The sequence below is a fragment of the Urocampus carinirostris genome, chromosome 3 (assembly GCF_059441175.1).
Source record: "Urocampus carinirostris isolate Australia breed hairy pipefish chromosome 3, RoL_Ucar_1.0, whole genome shotgun sequence".
NCBI lineage: Eukaryota > Metazoa > Chordata > Actinopteri > Syngnathiformes > Syngnathidae > Urocampus > Urocampus carinirostris.
In genome coordinates this window covers 45,045,125-45,058,065 of record NC_142351.1, presented here as the reverse complement: position 1 = coordinate 45,058,065, position 12,941 = coordinate 45,045,125, and the positions used below count along the sequence as shown (strand labels likewise).

The following is a 12,941-nucleotide window of genomic DNA, read 5'->3' as shown; positions in this document are numbered from 1 at the left end:
ACAGTAGTCTGGGTACAGTAGTCGCCCAGCTCCGTAGTGGTGCTCCCAAATTAATGAATAGATTTGTTTTTAAAGGTTAACTACTTTAGAAATAATGCCATTCCCTCCACTCACAATTATAACAAATTCACAGGTGTTTGTGTTTGTTGCTTTTTATTAGGCCCCAGCACAATATCAAACAGTAATCAACAAAAGGAGAAAACAAAATATTTACTCACAAACAGCTATACAATACGATATGATACATAATCATGTGCCCGAATAAAGTGGACTGAAGCAGAAGCTTTAAACATCCTGGCAGGAAATACATATTAATAATCAAAACAAAAATAAAATAAAAACAAACAAACCCCTACAAAAGGACAAAAACAAATTTTCATGCCAGCGACTACTATAACATCTAATACTTAAAGAAACACTTCACATATATTACTTAGAATATTAATCAAAATATGTACAGTATTGATAAGTCTATAAATAGGACACACTCAATAAGGAGAGAAGACATCAATTAATTTTGATTTTGCAAGAACAGGAAAGCTTCCCTGCTGAGGTTGCTGACCCCGAAAAAGTTTTACTCATTTGTTTACCCCCTAGTCGGGTGCGGGATTTGAAGACTTAAGGCTGTAACCATGACTTTTAGCCAGGACATGGGGGGCACTGAATCCCACATGATATGCGTGTTAGTACATGCACTTCTTAGATGCGCTTGAATAAATTCTTTTTTTTTTTTTCATCTTTTGGGGGGTTTGGGTTGGCATATTCTACTAGAAGCAGGCCTTAACCCACTTTCACTATTTTTGTGCTCCACTGACAAGTCGAAATTTGAAACAACCTGCATGGACGAACATTAATTCTATCTCCAGCACTCTCCCGGACCACCTTTCCTTGAACTTAATGTGTTCCGCCCCGAACAGCTCAGATAAAAGTAAGATTAAATCAGATAAGCACAATGAAACACCATCCAAGCTTGAGCATCAAATGTATTTGTTTGGTACAGTATAGCAGGCAGTTTAAGAGTGGGCTATTGTTTAACCAACATGTCTCAATGTCATTCGGCATCATTCACATAACCCCCATTCTACCTCGCATAGACATACGTCATGTCTTCATGCCAAGGCTAATTTAATCCTGGTATTATTGATTGTAGGAGCATTCTCTCAGGCTTTCTTTCTATTTACTTCAATTTCATTATCCCACTGAGCTTCAAGACGGCTTTCTGAAAAGGGGAAGAAATTCTTGTTAGCTCAGTTTTGATTCCAAACCCGTTGACAAGCCACACTGCCCTCACTCGCAGTCTCTTTTCTCCTTTCTCTTTTTGATGAGCTGCTCTTTCCCAGTTAAGTGGATTATTACAGTAGGGATAATTCTTGTCACATGGCATTATTTGGATGAGGTGAATAATTGAAATTTGTGTCCGAAAAGATTTTATCTGGATGAGAGGAGAAGGAGTGCTGGCAGGGTTGGGAGGGCATCGAGCGAGACACAGACAGAGACACAGACAGAGACACAGACATAGAGAGCCATAAAAGCAATTTTCTTTTCTTTTTTGGCGAGCCACACAAGATTTTAAGACAATTCAACAAAAGCGCCAAACCCGCTCTCCAGACAAAAGCTTATATTTCCGCAAATTTTATTTCACTGAGTGATGTTTGATGATTTCATAAAATCTACGAAATAATGCCAGAGCGTGTGTCCTATACCAGCAAATATATCACTTAATTTTTTTTCTCCCTTCCGCACTTGAGGCTCACTCTGACAATTTGGTTGTAAATAATGGTTTCAAAACAAGGTGTGAGCAAATTCCTTTTATAAAAATTTCATAAAATACTGCAAACAAGACCAATTTCAATATCACTGAGACAAACCAGGGAAATACAAAATGCAGTTTCCAAATCTCGATTCCATTTAATAAGGCACAAAAAAAAAATCAAACCTATCTGGCCCTAATAGCAAGTTGGGCCACCTTTAACAGCGATAACATAGATTAAACATTTACGATTATTTGTAATGAGCCTTTCACAACGCTGTGGAGGAATTTTGTCCTACTTTTCTTTGCAAATTTGATTCAAATCTGCTGTCTTAGGGCTTTCTAGCATGAACTGTCAGTTTAAGGTCACACCACAGCATCCAAATTGGATTTGAATCCACTCTCTGACTTTGGCATCTCCAATCCTAGAAAAAAACACCATGTCTTGCGATCACGCAATTGCACTATGTCACATCGCAATCTCGGTTTGAGACAGGGTGGAAACATGTTGGCCTGGAGAGAAATGAGTGCCACCAGGCTGTACTTGCCCAAGACACACTACAGGAAATGGTGCCCTAGTGGTTGAGGGATACAACCAACCAACCAAGATTTCGGTTAATTGTGCAGCTCAACTCTGTGATATTAAAAGTGGTTTGATGATCTCAATCCTTTATGAGTGATAAAAACCCCCCACAGAAATCAGGAAGGGGACAAACACATTTTCACGGCACTATGCATTGCTTAATGAGCATCCATATACATGATTCAATAGAGACGCACAACCAAACAAAGTTAAATTGTTGTAATACCGTGACAGTAAACCAGGATTATCAAACATACGCTCCTCGGGCTGGATCCGTCCCGCTGTAAATTTCTAAGTATCTCATCATAAAGCAAGTGTCTTGTTCATTTCTATTAAAAGTTATTATTTTGCTCTTGGAGGGCAATGAGGAAATGCAAACCACCACCACCAAAAGACCTCCCGTCCAGCCTGCTTTCATGTTAAAGACAGTATTGTGCAGTATTTACTCAACTTTGGTAGGCCCAGCCTAGTAGTTTGATCTGATGTCATTGCTAAAACTCTAATTAGTCTTTCTTTTTTATTTATTTCAAAGCAGTGTGACAAGTGAGGCAAGTATATTTTAATCCATAGCTCCCACTTGAATTTGTTATTCTTTGCGATGTTTGTTGTGGGTCAGATGTACAACTAGATTTACTCAACTTTGAAATTAACAAATCGTTAACGCACTCAATACCAAACATGAAAAAATATTTTTACCATTGATTGTGAATAAATGTGTTGTGCTTAGAAAATATCTCTTATCACCCATGATTAATATTCTTAGGGAAGGCTACAGAATTAGGCTGAATAGTATAATACTGAAACACAAATCTAAATATTTGATCTTGACAGTTTTTTTACTGATCTGGGCCACCTGAGAACATAAAGTCTGGTTCTGGCCCCCAAGCCAAACGGATTTTGACATGCCTGCTGTAAACTGTAGTTAGGACTTTTCCCTAGATAGAGTATTCTGGACTGAACCAAGCATCACTGTGCCGTTTCAGCTCTGCATATACAGTGCTATGACTGGAATGAGAAAGAGAATATTAAAAAAAAATAATATATATTTGGCTCTCGAGCCATTCAATGCTGACACCTCACCTAAAAAGTTCTCACTTACCTCGCCCTCATCAGTAAGCATTGGCACACTAAACCGTGTGGGATTTTTTATTTTGCTACTGGGGTCCAGTTGAATGGAAGCATTGCCATTATTTAGACCAGGGTGTCTGATTTGAAGCTGCTCTAAGAGGGACTGGGACAACCTTGTTTGACTGGTGTCCAGTCGCTGCCAGCCACTCTCCTTTCCTCCTGCCCTGCTCTTTGCCTGCCACTCACCACAGCCTCGCTTTGCTAACTCCTGTCACTTGTAACTCACTTGGGTTGTGCCGTTGACCCTTGCTGGTGTTTCCCATCCCTCTGTTTTTGTTGTTGTTTAATTAACAAATGTATTTATTCATTTATTTATTCATGTATTTATTAATTAATTAATTAATTTATTTTATTTAAGTCATTATGCTATTTGCAGGCTTTAAATAACCAATCGTTTGCGCAAATTTAAGGAAGAAACTTAATTTTTTTTCTTTACAAGCCGCCCTGGATTTTAAGCCCTGGGCAGAAACAACCCAAAAAATAAACTCGTTCATGTCCATTTCTTAACTTTTAAAAGAAAAATCCGAAAAGTAAAACATTGAGCCGCGATTAAGACACTCATTTGTGGACTCTAGCCATATTAGTTAATCTCAAACAAATAGTGCAGCAGTTAATAATGATTAAATCGGCATTTACATATACAAGTGTCTGCAATTCATGACAAAAAGTTACACTAGGGCAGACATCTCTGAAAAGTTGCCTGCCCAGCCATAAAGTTGCCTGCCCCTTTTTTCACAACTTGAAATGCAATAAGATGACTAAACGCAAAAAAAACCCATTGTTGCAAAGTATTAAGGATTGATAATCAGAATATATAACAGAACAACACTTTAAAATTAAGTTTATTATAAATCTACTTATAACATTCATTGCATGTATATGACATCGCTGTTTTCCATCTGCCATCAGTATGTACCTGTGTTTACTCATCTTCATTCATGCATTGTTTGGATTGCGTCGTCTGCTACAAGCCACATGAACTCCTCTTTCCACGACGCTTTTAATTAACGTTTACATTTTGTAGCGTCATAAATTTTGTTATCTTCTTTCGAATCTATCTTCTGCGGCTGAGGTTTTGTCTTGATTCCTAACCACTTCTCCATTTTTCTTGTGTTCTCTGTGCATCTACTTTGGAAAATGATATGCAAATGCACGACATTATAATGCTCGGGAAAGTCCGGAAGCACAAAGTTATTCGATGCAGGCGTCTGACTGGCTGCCGAGTATGCAAATTGCTTAACAAACCAAAATTCCGAAATTTCCAACCTGAACGAAGATATTGAAATCGGAATAAAGCAAACTTTTGATTTAAAAAAAAAAATAAAAAGGAAAGTTTTATTTATTTTTTTCTTGAAAAAGTTGTTGAGACGTTGTGTAAGTTGTACGCCCGGCGTAAAAGATGTACACCCCGGGCGTCCGAGCAGACGTTATTTCAGACACTGCATATATATATATACGAGTGCATCAAAAATTATTATACATAAATGCTTGGAATCTTTCGCGTAGGGTCTGCTGATTTAGTGTTTTAGTGTGGCACGAAGTGACGAACTATCGGTTATATTTTTCCTATCCGTACAAAAACTGACGTCATATTGGGTAAAATATACCTGAAAGTCAGACACCTGCTGCGACACTTAAATATTCTATCAGCTTACACTACATTGTTATAATAATAATAATAATAATAATAATAATAATTTCCTTGTATTGTCATTCTGTGTAACAATGTACACAGAACGAAATGTCGATTGCACCTGACCCGTTGTAGCGAGCCGATGCAGCCGCAGCCAACAGAGGGCGCCGCCGACCACTTTTAAAGTCTTAGGAATGACTCGGCCGGGTTTAAAGTTTAAATCAGATAAAAGCCCATTGTAGAGTGAAAAAATAAATGTAATTATAATTTATTAGAGTATTAGTATATTTCAACATTTCTAAAATAATTAAATTTGTGCATAACATTATTATTGGTAATATACTGATTTAAGGAACCCTAAAAACCTGTATGTATAATGATTTTTGCCGCTCTCCCGCGTGTGTTAATGCCAATTTAATTAGTATTCACTGTTGTGGTTGTTGCATGAGGTTGGAGTTTGGACTGTGTTTAAAACAGTCCTTTTCTTACTTTCGCCAATTTCAGGCTACACCAACGGAGAACCTAAAGGACGAGCATGAAATCACTTTCATTTATTTTTCGGGTGAAAGAAGTCCTTCACATTTTGCATGTCACTTTGGTAGTTACAGTGGGACCTCGCTACTTTGCGGTTCCACGTTCGCGGGTTCAGAGCTTCGCAGGTTCAAAAAATAAATAAAATAAAATAAGTAATTAAAAAAAAAATTGAAGGGGCGTCGCTACTTTGCGGATTTTCACTTTTCGCGGGTGGTTTTGGTCCCCATTAACTGCGATAACCGAGGGATTTGTTTATATAATAATTTGTTTTTACAGGTACTATTCATACATTTCAAAGATAGATGTCTGTGCAACTTATAAATGTTTTATCGTGGTGACAATGTGAGTGTTTTTGTTTGCAATGTAAAGTGTTTGTATTAGAATTTTTCTTTATTGATTTATTTTTTGAACAGTGAAACACTCCTGCTTTCAATGTAACTTCAAAAGCTACTCTTCCCCAGGATATTTCGCTTCTCTGATGAAAAATTTAGTGAGCGTTAAATACACCGCTTTGAAGTGATCTGTTGCGGCTCAGCAGGCTCCAAATTTCTGTCGCCCTTCCGCAGCCGCCAACAGAGGTTGTGTGTTGTGGCGGATGGGGGTTGGTTTACCTGGCAGGTTGGCAGAGGGTGCTTGTGCCAGCAGTAATAAGTACGGCCACAAACATGAAGGGAACAACTCCCAGTACCATATTCTTTTGAATCTTTCTGAAGCCTTTATTCAGCAGTAATAGTTTACTGCTTCCGCTCATCACCCTTGCAGGCAGGCAGATGTTCTTCATGTGTCAGGCCTGGAAAGCGTTTTTTCATAGTTCCCCTGCAGGCATGTTGTAAGGTTTTACACATTGGTGATCTGGCTAAGTCTAAGGGCATGATTGTTTTTTTTTCTCACCTCTGAAAGCTTCTCACTAGACAATGTTTTTAATGGGCGTGGGATGGATTCAACAACGACTATTGATAGGTTCTATCGCATGATCTACATCCGGGCAACCTGAGTATTGGGGGCTTATTTGACAGGTGAAAGTACCTCATTTTTGCTGTGATTTACCAAAGGATTATGGCAAACAAAGCATTAGTTTGGCCGCCATTAGACAAACGTTTGTGGCTAAGTTACGACAACTAATGCTCACTGACGAGAGAGAGAAAAACCTGTGGTCTAGGGTTCAAATAAGGCACCTTTTGAAATCCGTTTCGACTGGAGAACTTCGCACTATCATCTGCCAGGCTTTTTAGTCCGCCTGGGCCTTTCTTGGTGGTCGCATTGTGGTCTTTTAGGGCTTCTCTTGCACCCTTCTCAGACAGAGGCCCTAAATTCACTGGAGACGAGTGCACAATTTTGGGCCACCCTGGGTTCGCTTAGGATCTATTTTCGGCTAGAAAATAGTGCACATTTTTATGGTCGACTTTAAGGTGCGTGCTGGATGTCCCATTGACTAAATAAGGTTCTCCCCTGGCCTCCACTCACGAGTAATGGTATTTACAAAATAACGACCTCTTACATATCTGAAATTTACTCACTATTCTTTTAGATTTGGTCCAATTGATTAAGGCTTTTTGTGTCTCACTGAAAGACAATTAATCATTGTTGTCTGTCTACATCCCAATACATCACTGTTCCAACCCCCCCATGTGATCAAGTTTGCGAGGGCCCTTAAAAGCACTCGTTGTTGCACTTTAACTTTCATAATTTTTTGATTGGTCAAAAGAATCCCACATATCTCTCATGTTTGATAATGTGTATTTCATGTTCATCACTTTTTATTATTCATTTTTCAAATTTTAGGGCTTGCAAGTTTCGGCACTCCCCAAATTAATTATTTGGGAGTCACTGATGATTCTGCTGTGTTAACTCAATTCTGTCAGGGAACTAGGCTACCATTTAGTTAGTCAAGGGAACCTTCAGAGATCTTTCCCTTTTCCTCGTTGCTCATTACTTTAATTGTAATTGTAATCCTTTATTGGAGTTGTCTGCCATAAAAGAGAGTTATAGTGCGAGTGGGGGCAAGAGGCTCAGAGATATTTCACCATTATTGAGGAAGATGGTCACTGGGTGGCAGGCACTAGTTCGGCCTCTGCGTAATTGCTGGGTGTGGAAGTCAAAGTGAGAAACTGTATGATTTCTCACCCGCAATCCAAATATATGGCATTACTTTTGAACTCACATTGAACAGATTTAGAAGATAATGTTAAAGGGATCCCAAAATATATATTTTTTTAATTAGGCATAGAACATTTAGTGTTCCTCCCCACAATTATGCAAATAGGTTGCAAAACATTCCAAGCGCCAGGGAATTTATGGACCTTAATCTCATAGTAGATTATATGGCTTGTTTCCGCTCGAGCTGTGACATCATTTAACGGGTTCCCATGGATCCTTAAAAAGACTTGAAGTACATCGGATTTTTTGTTCTAAAGTAAGCCTTAATTGGCATTAATATGTCTTAAATTCAATTTTCGAAAAAGCTTATAAATATGAACACAAAACATTTTTTTTAAATATTTGTTCGAACTAAAAAGATTCAATAAAAAAGTCATTTTTCATTTATCATAATTAAAATTGCTTCATGAATGTAGCAAAAGAGTTTTTGGGAATTGGTAACTAACTGCCAGTTTTGACTGAGGATCCATGATGAATTGTAAACATGCTTTTTATTTGTTTTCCATGTCTAAAACTTTGGTGAGTGCGGTTTTTCAGATGGAACATTTTCAACTGGAGGAAAAGGTGATTTAAAAAAACAAACATTTCTTTAAAATTGCCTCTAATTCTTGCAGTGTTTTTGTTTTGTTTTGTTTCAATTGAATTTTCTGTTGACTTGGTCTTAAATTTGGTTTCAAAATACATTAAAAAGTTTTATAAAGTCTTTAATTTATCTTGCCTTAAGCTGTAGGAACTCTGCTGAAGAAACACAACACTTTCAAAATGGCGCATCTCATTAACACAACATACGAGACAAGCTCCAAAAGAACTCTGTTTCCCCTGTCGCTGGGGGCCTTGTGACTGTTTTGTCTGAGGTGCGTGCTTTGACCTCCAAAAATTCCAAAGGGAAAGTTTACCTGCCCCTCTAACATTGTGCATTCTTTGTTTGCGTTTGCCTTCTGTTATTTAGACGATTCTGGCTTTTTGTTTGTGCTTTTCCCTGTGTGACTCGAGGTCGGCGTAATTATAAATCTCCATATGCACGTGGGATAAAAGCCAGTCAGTGTTTGAGAAGTTTTTGCAGCCCAACAGCAATGGTGCATCATGCAGTGCTTGTTTCAGTGGTTAATGATACAGGAAGAGCCTTCCATTTTATTGTTGCACGGACACTTGCCACCCCGCCCCTCTAAACCCCACAGCCAGCATCCTTAGAGGACTCCGAATGAATTCTCGCTGTCATGTCCAAGGACGAGTGGCACAGGGTCAGCTAATTGCTTTTATGATTATGATTTCACGTCAGATTTATCGTGCATGCTCAGAGCACATCTTGCTGCTGACATTGCTGCCTTGAATAAGGCAAAACAAGTTTACTCTTTCTGGGTGGGACTTCTGGTTTGAGATCGGGATGCAACTAATAACTATTTTAATAGTCGACCTGTCACCAACTATTGAAACGATTAGTCGGATAATCTGATAATTATATCTTCTTTTTCTTAAATTTAGCATAGTTTATTTCATTATGCGGCATGTGATAATAAACACAAGAAAAAGAGTTACTGTGAGAAATACATCTTTTATTAAACAAACTCCGGATTAGTACAGAAATTAAATTATAAAAACAATTAAGCATTGCGCTCGATCAGTAGAGACATACACCCATGAATAAACATCCATCCATTTTTGGACACAGGCAAATATATTATAAAATAAAATAAACATTTTCTATCCCTGTAAACCAGGAAGAGGCAGTAGTACAAGTAAATCAAACAAATGTGAAGTACAATCAGTCGTCAATTGCAAAGTCTGTAACAAAAGTATTTAATGATTCTCAACAGTGTGAAATCAAACAGTTTTAACAACTGACGTTTGTTCTCCAGACTGCATGCATTCAATTTCAAAAACGTTGATGAGGCACAATCTGGCATAATGTTAAAGCTCTATTTTCTAGGCAAATATACTCTTGAAAGGTACAATGAATGTCATCAAGACAAGACTTTTTACCGAGGTGAGTCAGTCTCCGTTTAGTTCAAAGGTCTGACGTGTTCTTTAAATGTCCTTGCGTCAGCAATCTCCTGCCATTGTATACAAGGTCTGCTTGCATACTTGGCAAGTAGTCTTTGTTGGCTATATCCAGGCTAAAATGCTTCTGGTATTTTAAAAGTTTTGATCCGTGTAGTTGATTTTTGACTGACGCATGCATGACTCCTAGCAGAAATTCTTCTCATGTATAGATGCCTTTTTCTGTTTGTAAAAAATGTCTAGCGAGAATAGTCCACGAGGAAATTCCTTGTCGACTATTTCTATTGTCGATTTTAGGCGTCAACCTCGACTAAATGGTGCAGCCCTAGTTTGAGAACAGTTCTCACTTTTGGACTTGGATGTAGGTTAACCACACATATTTTTCTTGTTAAAGCCTGACAACCTACTTTACTTATTCAGAGAATTTCTTTTAACGTGATTTCAACTAAGTCCATGAAAGGAATAAGAGATGCTTTCTTTTCTAAGAACTTTTCTTAGATCTCATTTTTACAAGTGATTTGCAGATTAAATCACTTTCTTTACTTCCCTAATAGTACGCCAAAATTACCATTTGACTTCTTTTTGATGTTTGTAACTCTTTTTCTGATAGTTCCACCCACATCATTTAAATTGATGAGGCCAGATCATTCCAGCCCAGTTTATGAATTTGATCTATTTTGTGGCTTTTGCTTGTGTAGATTAAGACTTGGATCTGATTTGCCAACTGTCTTTTATCTTTTTTTATTCCAATCAAGAGAATTGAGGAGCCTTTAATTTGCTGCACATTTTACTATTTCAAAGATGTTGTCAATTTGTGTCAACACAAAGCGTGTGTATTATGTCATCTTCTGTGGCTCTTTGGTTAGAACATTTACTTTTTGACCTGGCTTTAACCTTAATGTCTGGGCCACATTGTGACTATTTACAGATGTTGCTCAGTTTGTCAAAGCCAGTTTTACACAAACAATTTTTTGGGTAATTTTGTGATTCGAGCTGAATTTAATACAGTTTTTTAGACACGAATCTGCCATACTTAGCCTTCAATAGTGATGGGAATTCTGGTTGTTTTTTGAGAAACTGCTCTTTTGGCTCCGATTACTAAAAAGAGTCAACCATTTAGGCTTTAAAACAGATTGTCTTGCTGCGTTAATACTTATGTTATAAATTATTATGTAAAATCATACACGGATGGACCTTAAAAGGGGATTACAAAATCAATAAAAGAAAAAACGAGAAAAGAAAAAAAAGCAAGTAGGAACAAGTTAAAAGTTCGGAAAAATTAGTTAAATTGAGAAAAAAGAAAAGGCAAGAAAAAGCTGGCAAAATGAAGACCGTAAAAGAGAAAAGAAAGAAAAAAACAAGAAAAAAGTAAAAAGCCAATAAAGAAAAAAAAAGAGAAGTTGAAGAAAAAAGTTAGGATAAAAAGACAGGTTTTTAGGGTTCCTTAAATCTGTATATTACCAATAATAATGTTATGCACAAATTTAATTATTTTAGAAATGTTGAAATATACTAATACTCTAATAAATTATAATTACATTTATTTTTTCACTCTACAATGGGCTTTTATCTGATTTAAACTTTAAACCTTTTATAACAAGCACATTAAAAGGGGAATTTGACTTTAAAGCTGCTCAGAATCTCTGACACAACACATTGTCGATTTGAAGATAGTGACGTTTCAGTGCAACTACAAATAAACTATTAAACTTCCTATAAACTATGAAATACAGTACAAGAATAGACTTTTCATTTAATATTTTAAAAAGCCAATTTTGAAACACACGATCTCCGAAAAACACAGGAAACTTGAAATGAGCCTTTTATATGCTATAGTCAATAACACAATCCATGAAAACACTTATTGATCAATCACAAGAGAACAAAAAGCATCTTGAAGGGAACAAGCTCTTGATTGTTGGGGAGTCGGTTCCCGTCGTACACTTCCAAGAGCCGGTGTTCTGAAATTCCTTTCCACCACTCGAGACATCCAACCAATGCCCACTGCGCATGAGCATACACAAAATTGAAAGCGACTTGTGCCTCTAAACGAGTTTTGTTTTTATTCAAACTTGTTTGACTCTTTTACTGCTTCAATAAAAATGTTTCTAATGTAGCTTTCTATCATGGTGTTCGTTGAATACGTTAATCATGGAGTGTATGTATGCATGACAAACCCTTGCTGTATATTATCATTAGAAGTTCAGTTTGCTGGTGTGAGTTGATTATAAAAACTAAAATTGCTGCTCTCAGGTCAGCCCAAGGTAGGACATCACTAGAGGTAGGACGATCTGGCAGACACTGGCTCATCACTAGTCTTTAGCATGAATGAATATGCAAGAAGTTGGTTAACAAGGCTGTAACTCCTCATGCTCACCCAAATTATTTAACCTCCATTGTGTGTTTGTTTGAGAAATTACAGATGACACTGGCTTATTCATTCATTCAATCATCATCTGCAGCGCTTATCCTCAGTAGGGTCGCTTGGGTGCCGGAGCCCATCCCAGCTATCTTCGGGCAGTGGGCAGGGAACACCCTGAACTGGTTGCCAGCCAGTCGCAGGGCACACAGTGACGACAACTCACTCTCGCTCATTCGCACCTAGGGACAATTTGGACCGACCAATTAACCTAACATACATGTTTTTGGAATTTGGGGGGAAACCAGAGTGCCCTGAGGAAACCCACGCAAGCACGGGGAGAACATGCAAACTCTACAGGATCGATCTCATGACCTCAGAACTGTGGCGCACCTGCGCTAACCACTGCGCTGCCTTGCTGCCCGACATTGGTTTAATCGCGGTTTATTCATTTTCCTTCAGTACTGCGAGGAGAGTGCCTTCAGCAAACCAAGCTTGGTTCCTGCTTCTGCTTTGTAATTACTTCTGCTTGATTTATCATCTTTTCTTTGTGTATACGGTCGCAAACAGCTCAAGTGAGGGACTTAGTAGGAGAGAGGCTTGTCTCCTTTGCAGCGAGGTTAGAAATCTCCTGATGAATCGAAGACGTCTCCGCTGTCAAGACTGCTCACATCCCTCTCAGCCTCCAATGTCACTTTCAAGGCATAATTACACAAGTTGTGTTGATTAGTATGAGATGCAATTACGCTTGCTTTCCGCCACAAAATGAGAATGTGATGGCTGTTGATTGACAGGAAGC

At 38.0% G+C, this 12,941-nt stretch overlaps 1 protein-coding gene across 3 annotated transcripts in view; it reads left to right on the top strand.

The window, feature by feature from the left end:
* The window catches only part of pex14 (peroxisomal biogenesis factor 14), a 114,123-nt gene that overhangs the window by 4,142 nt on the left and 97,040 nt on the right, over positions 1–12,941 (top strand). The gene's annotated exons all lie outside the window — the stretch shown is intronic.